Source organism: Halictus rubicundus, unplaced genomic scaffold, assembly GCF_050948215.1.
Source record: "Halictus rubicundus isolate RS-2024b unplaced genomic scaffold, iyHalRubi1_principal scaffold0186, whole genome shotgun sequence".
In the NCBI taxonomy this organism is placed as follows: domain Eukaryota; kingdom Metazoa; phylum Arthropoda; class Insecta; order Hymenoptera; family Halictidae; genus Halictus; species Halictus rubicundus.
Window position 1 is genome coordinate 112,306 of NW_027488727.1, and position 9,085 is coordinate 121,390.

Here is a 9,085-nt window from a genome sequence, read left to right on the forward strand (position 1 = left end):
CCCGGGGTCTTATAGCGTAGGCAGTGGGGGAGGTTAACCCCTCCCCCGGGGCATGATGATAGCTGGGAGGCGTCCTGTTGAGTACTCGCGTGATCCAGGCACCTCCCATGTAGCTTAGGTGGGCGTGAGGTTTTAGTGGGTAGTCTCCGGGGGCTCCGCCCCCCGGAGAGAATCCCACATAACCCCGGCTTCCCCCAGGGAGTCGGGGTATGTATAAAACATTTCCTCACGATAAAAAAAAAAAAAAAAAAAAAAAAGGATACGATATGATTGAGGATAGGAAAGAGGATAGGATATAATACAGTATAGGATAGGATTGAGTATAGGATGGGATAGAGGATAGGATAGGGTATTGGATAGGATAGGGTATGGGATAGGATAGGATAGAGGATTGGATAGTATAGAGGATAGGATAGGATAGAGGGTAGGATAGGATAGAGGATAGTGTAGAATAGAGGATAGGATAGGATAGAGGATAGGATAGGGTAGAGGATAGGATAGGATAGATAATACGATATGATAGAGGATAGGAAAGAGGATAGGATATAATACAGTATAGGATAGGATTGCGTATAGGATGGGATAGAGGATAGGATGGGATAGAGGATAGGATATAATAGAGGATAGGATAGGATAGAGGATAGGATAGGATAGAGGATAGGATAGGATAGAGGATAGGATAGGATAGAGGATAGGATAGGATAGAGGATAGGATAGAGGAGAGGATAGGATAGAGGATAGGATAGGATAGAGGATAGGATAGGATAGAGGATATTATAGGGTAGAGGATAGGATAGGATAGAGGATACGATATGATTGAGGATAGGAAAGAGGATAGGATATAATACAGTATAGGATAGGATTGAGTATAGGATGGGATAGAGGATAGGATAGGGCATTGGATAGGATAGAGGAAAGGATAGGATAGAGGATAGGATAGGATAGAGGATAGGATATAATACAGTATAGGATAGGATTGAGTATAGGATGGGATAGAGGATAGGATAGGGCATTGGATAGGATAGAGGATAGGATAGGATAGAGGATAGGATAGGATAGAGGATAGGATATGATAGAGGATAGGATAGGATAGAGGATAGGATAGAGGATTGTATAGGATAGAGGATAGGATAGGATAGGATAGGATAGAGGATAGGATAGGATAGAGGATAGGATAGGATAGAGGATAGGATAGGATAGAGGATAGGATAGGATAGTGGATATGATAGGATAGAGGATAGGATAGGATAGGGGATAGGATAGGATAGAGGATAGGATAGGATAGAGGAGAGGATAGTATAGAGGATAGGATAGGATAGAGGATATTATAGGGTAGAGGATAGGATAGGATAGAGGATAGGATAGGATAGAGGATAGTATAGGATAGTGGATAGGATCGGATGGAGGATAGGATAAGATAGAGGATAGGACAGGATAGAGGATAGGATAGGATAGAGGAGAGGACAGGATAGAGGATAGGATAGGATAGAGGATAGGATAGGATAGAGGATAGGATAGGATAGAGGATTGTATAGGATAGAGGATAGGATAGGATAGGATAGGATAGAGGATAGGATAGGATAGAGGATAGGATAGGATAGAGGATAGGATAGGATAGTGGATATGATAGGATAGAGGATAGGATAGGATAGAGGATAGGATAGGATAGAGGATAGGATAGGATAGAGGAGAGGATAGGATAGAGGATAGGATAGGATAGAGGATATTATAGGGTAGAGGATAGGATAGGATAGAGGATACGATATGATTGAGGATAGGAAAGAGGATAGAAAATAATACAGTATAGGATAGGATTGAGTATAGGATGGGATAGAGGATAGGATAGGGCATTGGATAGGATAGAGGAAAGGATAGGATAGAGGATAGGATAGGATAGAGGATAGGATATAATACAGTATAGGATAGGATTGAGTATAGGATGGGATAGAGGATAGGATAGGGCATTGGATAGGATAGAGGATAGGATAGGATAGAGAATAGGATAGGATAGAGGATAGGATAGGATAGAGGATAGGATAGGATAGAGGATACGATATGATAGAGGATAGGAAAGAGGATAGGATAGAGGATAGGATAGGTTAGAGGATAGGATAGGATAGAGGATAGGATAGGATAGAGGTTAGGATAGGATAGAGGATGGGATAGGATAGAGGATAGGATAGGATAGAGGATAGGATAGGATAGAGGATAGGATATGATAGAGGATAGGATAGGATAGAGGATAGGATAGGATAGAGGATAGGATAGAGTATAGGATAGGATAGAGGATAGGATAGGATAGAGGATAGGATAGGATAGAGGATAGGATAGAATAGAGGATAGGATAGAGGATAGGATAGGGTAGAGGATAGGATAGGATAGAGGATACGATATGATAGAGGATAGGAAAGAGGATAGGATATAATACAGTATAGGATGGGATAGAGGATAGGATAGGGTATAGGATAGGATAGGATAGATTATAGGATTGGATAGAGGATAGGATAGGATAGAGAATAGGATAGGATAGAGGATAGGATAGGATAGAGGATACGATAGGATAGAGGATATGGTAGGATAGAGGATAGGATAGGGTAGAGGATAGGATAGGATACAGGATAGGATAGGATAGAGGATAGGATATGATAGAGGATAGGATAGGATAGAGGATAGGATAGTATAGAGGATAGTATAGGATAGAGGATATTATAGGGTAGAGGATAGGATAGGATAGAGGATACGATATGAATGAGGATAGGAAAGAGGATAGGATATAATACAGTATAGGATAGGATTGAGTATAGGATGGGATAGAGGATAGGATAGGGCATTGGATAGGATAGAGGAAAGGATAGGATAGAGGATAGGATAGGATAGAGGATAGGATATAATACAGTATAGGATAAGATTGAGTATAGGATGGGATAGAGGATAGGATAGGGCATTGGATAGGATAGAGGATAGGATAGGATAGAGGATAGGATAGGATAGGATAGAGGATAGGATAGGATAGAGGATAGGATAGATAGGATAGGATAGAGCATAGGATAGGATAGATAGGATAGGATAGAGGATAGGATAGGATAGGATAGGATAGAGGATAGGATAGGATAGAGGATAGGATATAATACAGTATAGGATAGGATTGAGTATAGGATGGGATAGAGGATAGGATAGGGCATTGGATAGGATAGAGGATAGGATAGGATAGAGGATAGGATAGGATAGAGGATAGGATAGGATAGAGGATAGGATAGAATAGAGGATAGGATAGAGGATAGGATAGGGTAGAGGATAGGATAGGATAGAGGATACGATATGATAGAGGATAGGAAAGAGGATAGGATATAATACAGTATAGGATGGGATAGAGGATAGGATAGGGTATAGGATAGGATAGGATAGATTATAGGATTGGATAGAGGATAGGATAGGATAGAGAATAGGATAGGATAGAGGATAGGATAGGATAGAGGATAGGATAGGATAGAGGATATGGTAGGATAGAGGATAGGATAGGGTAGAGGATAGGATAGGATACAGGATAGGATAGGATAGAGGATAGGATATGATAGAGGATAGGATAGGATAGAGGATAGGATAGTATAGAGGATAGTATAGGATAGAGGATATTATAGGGTAGAGGATAGGATAGGATAGAGGATACGATATGAATGAGGATAGGAAAGAGGATAGGATATAATACAGTATAGGATAGGATTGAGTATAGGATGGGATAGAGGATAGGATAGGGCATTGGATAGGATAGAGGAAAGGATAGGATAGAGGATAGGATAGGATAGAGGATAGGATATAATACGGTATAGGATAAGATTGAGTATAGGATGGGATAGAGGATAGGATAGGGCATTGGATAGGATAGAGGATAGGATAGGATAGAGGATAGGATAGGATAGAGGATAGGATAGGATAGAGGATAGGATAGATAGGATAGGATAGAGCATAGGATAGGATAGATAGGATAGGATAGAGGATAGGATAGGATAGGATAGGATAGAGGATAGGATAGGATAGAGGATAGGATATAATACAGTATAGGATAGGATTGAGTATAGGATGGGATAGAGGATAGGATAGGGCATTGGATAGGATAGAGGATAGGATAGGATAGAGGATAGGATAGGATAGAGGATAGGATAGGATAGAGGATAGGATAGGATAGAGGATAGGATAGGATAGAGGATAGGATAGGATAGATAGGATAGGATAGAGGATAGGATAGGATAGATAGGATAGGATAGAGCATAGGATAGGATAGATAGGATAGGATAGAGGATAGGATAGGATAGAGGATAGGATAGGATAGAGGATAGGATAGGATAGAGGATAGGATAGGATAGAGGATAGGATAGGATAGAGGATAGGATAGGATAGAGGATAGGATAGGATAGAGGATAGGATAGGATAGATAGGATAGGATAGAGGATAGGATAGGATAGATAGGATAGGATAGAGGATAGGATAGGATAGGATAGGATAGAGGATAGGATAGGATAGAGGATAGGATAGGATAGAGGATAGGATAGGATAGTGGATATGATAGGATATAGGATAGGATAGGATAGAGGATAGGATAGGATAGAGGATAGGATAGGATAGAGGATAGGATAGGATAGAGGATAGGATAGGATAGAGGATACGATATGATAGAGGATAGGATAGAGGATAGGATAGGATAGAGGATAGGATAGGATAGAGGATAGGATAGGATAGAGGATAGGATAGGATAGAGGATAGGATAGGATAGAGGATATGGTAGGATAGAGGATAGGATAGGGTAGAGGATAGGATAGGATACAGGATAGGATAGGATAGAGGATAGGATATGATAGAGGATAGGATAGGATAGAGGATAGGATAGTATAGAGGATAGTATAGGATAGAGGATATTATAGGGTAGAGGATAGGATAGGATAGAGGATACGATATGATAGAGGATAGGAAAGAGGATAGGATACAATACAGTATAGGATAGGATTGAGTATAGGATGGGATTGAGTATAGGATAGGGTATTGGATAGGATAGAGGATAGGATAGGATAGAGGATAGGATAGGATAGACGATAGGATGGGATACAGGATAGGATAGGATAGAGGATAGGATATGTTAGAGGATAGGATAGGATAGAGGATAGGATAGGATAGAGGATAGGATAGGATAGAGGATAGGATAGGATAGAGGATAGGATAGGATAGAGGATAGGATAGGATAGAGGATAGGATAGGATAGAGGAGAGGATAGGATAGAGGATAGGATAGGATAGAGGATATTATAGGGTAGAGGATAGGATAGGATAGAGGATACGATATGATTGAGGATAGGAAAGAGGATAGGATATAATACAGTATAGGATAGGATTGAGTATAGGATGGGATAGAGGATAGGATAGGGCATTGGATAGGATAGAGGAAAGGATAGGATAGAGGATAGGATAGGATAGAGGATAGGATATAATACAGTATAGGATAAGATTGAGTATAGGATGGGATAGAGGATAGGATAGGGCATTGGATAGGATAGAGGATAGGATAGGATAGAGGATAGGATAGGATAGAGGATAGGATAGGATAGAGGATAGGATAGGATAGAGGATAGGATAGGATAGAGGATAGGATAGGATAGAGGATAGGATAGGATAGAGGATAGGATAGGATAGAGGATAGGATAGGATAGAGGATAGGATAGGATAGAGGATAGGATAGGATAGATAGGATAGGATAGAGCATAGGATAGGATAGATAGGATAGGATAGAGGATAGGATAGGATAGGATAGGATAGGATAGAGGATAGGATAGGATAGGATAGGATAGAGGATAGGATAGGATAGAGGATAGGATATAATACAGTATAGGATAGGATTGAGTATAGGATGGGATAGAGGATAGGATAGGATAGATAGGATATGATAGAGGATAGGATAGGATAGATAGGATAGAGGATAGGATAGGATAGAGGATAGGATAGGATAGTGGATATGATAGGATAGAGGATAGGATAGGATAGAGGATAGGATAGGATAGAGGATAGGATAGGATAGAGGATAGGATAGGATAGAGGATATGATAGGATAGAGGATACGATATGATAGAGGATAGGATAGGATAGAGGATACGATATGATAGAGGATAGGAAAGAGGATAGGATATAATACAGTATAGGATAGGATTGAGTATAGGATGGGATAGAGGACAGGATGGGATAGAGGATAGGATATAATAGAGGATAGGATAGGATAGAGGATAGGAGAGGATAGAGGATAGGATAGAGGATAGGATAGGATAGATGATAGAATAGGATAGAGGATAGGATAGAGGAGAGGATAGGATAGGATAGGATAGAGGATAGGATAGAGGATAGGATAGGATAGAGGATAGGATAGGATAGAGGATAGGATAGGATAGAGGATAGGATAGGATAGAGGATAGGATAGGATAGAGGTTAGGATAGGATAGAGGATGGGATAGGATAGAGGATGGGATAGGATAGGATAGGATAGAGGATAGGATAGGATAGAGGATACGATATGATAGAGGATAGGAAAGAGGATAGGATAGAGGATAGGATAGGATAGAGGATAGGATAGGATAGAGGTTAGGATAGGATAGAGGATGGGATAGGATAGAGGATAGGATAGGATAGAGGATAGGATAGGATAGAGGATAGGATAGAGGATAGGATAGAGGAGAGGATAGGATAGGATAGGATAGAGGATAGGATAGGATAGAGGATAGGATAGGATAAAGGATAGGATAGGATAGAGGATAGGATAGGATAGAGGTTAGGATAGGATAGAGGATGGGATAGAATAGAGGATGGGATAGGATAGGATAGGATAGAGGATAGGATAGGATAGAGGATAGGATAGGATAGAGGATAGGATAGGATAGAGGTTAGGATAGGATAGAGGATGGGATAGGATAGAGGATAGGATAGTATAGAGGATAGGATAGGGTAGAGGATAGGATAGGATAGAGGATAGGATAGGATAGAGGATAGGATACGATAGAGGATATGATAGGATAGGGGATAGGATAGGATAGAGGATAGGATACGATAGTGGATAGGATAGGATAGAGGGTAGGATAGGATAGAGGATAGGTTAGGATAGAGGATAGGATAGAATAGAGGATAGGAGAGGTTAGAGGATAGGATAGGATAGAGGATAGGATAGGATAGAGGTTAGGATAGTATAGAGGATAGGATAGCATAGAGGATAGGATAGGATAGAGGATAGGATAGGATAGAGGATAGGATAGGACAGAGGATAGGATAGGATAGAGGATAGGATAGGATAGAGGATTGGATAGCATAGAGGATAGGATAGGATAGAGAATAGGATAGGATAGAGGATAGGATATGATAAAGCATAGGATAGGATAGAGGATAGGATAGGATAGAGGATAGGATAGGATAGGATAGAGGATAGGATAGGATAGAGGATAGGATAGGATAGAGGTTAGGATAGTATAGAGGATAGGATAGGATAGAGGATAGGATAGGATAGAGAATAGGATAGGATAGAGGGTATGATAGGATAAGATAGAGGATAGGATAGAGGATAGGATAGGATAGAGGATAGGATAGGGTAGAGAATAGGATATGATAGAGGATAGGATAGGATAGAGGATAGGATAGGATAGAGGATAGGATAGGATAGAGGATAGGATATAATAGAGGATAGGATAGGATAGAGAATAGGATAGTATAGAGGATAGTATAGGATAGAGGATAGGATAGGATAGAGGATAGGATAGGATAGTTGATAGGATAGAATAGAGGATAGGATAGGATAGAGGATAGGATAGGGTAGAAGATAGGATAGGATAGAGGATAGGATAGGATAGAGGATAGGATAGGATAGAGGATAGGATAGGATAGAGGATAGGTTAGGATAGAGGATAGGATAGTATAGAGGATAGGATAGGGTAGAGGATAGGATAGGATAGAGGATAGGATAGGATAGAGGATAGGATAGGATAGAGAATAGGATAGTATAGAGGATAGTATAGGATAGAGGATAGGATAGGATAGGATAGAGGATAGGATAGGATAGAGGATAGGATAGGATAGAGGATAGAATAGAATAGAGGATAGGATAGAGGATAGGATAGGATAGAGGATAGGATAGTATAGAGGATAGGCTAGGATAGAGGATAGGATAGGAAAGAGGATAGGATAGGATAGAGGATAGGATAGGATAGAGGATAGGATAGGATAGAGGATACGATATGATAGAGGATAGGAAAGAGGATAGGATATAATACAGTATAGGATAGGATTGAGTATAGGATGGGATAGAGGATAGGATAGGGTATTGGATAGGATAGAGGGTAGGATAGGATAGAGGATAGGATAGGATAGAGGATAGGATGGGATACAGTATAGGATAGGATTGAGTATAGGATGGGATAGAGGATAGGATAGGGCATTGGATAGGATAGAGGATAGGATAGGATAGAGGATAGGATAGGATAGAGGATAGGATAGGATAGAGGATAGGATAGAGGATTGTATAGGATAGAGTATAGGATAGGATAGGATAGGATAGAGGATAGGATAGGATAGAGGATAGGATAGGATAGAGGATACGATATGATAGAGGATAGGAAAGAGGATAGGATATAATACAGTATAGGATAGGATTGAGTATAGGATGGGACAGAGGATAGGGAGGGTATAGGATAGGATAGGTTAGAGGATAGGATAGGATAGAGGATAGGATAGGATAGAGGGTAGGATAGGATAGAGGATAGGGTTGAATAGAGGATAGGATAGGATAGAGGATAGGATAGGGTAGAGGATAGGATAGGATAGAGGATACGATATGATAGAGGATAGGAAAGAGGATAGGATATAATACAGTATAGGATAGGATTGAGTATAGGATGGGATAGAGGACAGGATGGGATAGAGGATAGGATATAATAGAGGATAGGATAGGATAGAGGATAGGAGAGGATAGAGGATAGGATAGAGGATAGGATAGGATAGATGATAGAATAGGATAGAGGATAGGATAGAGGAGAGGATAGGATAGGATAGGATAGAGGATAGGATAGAGG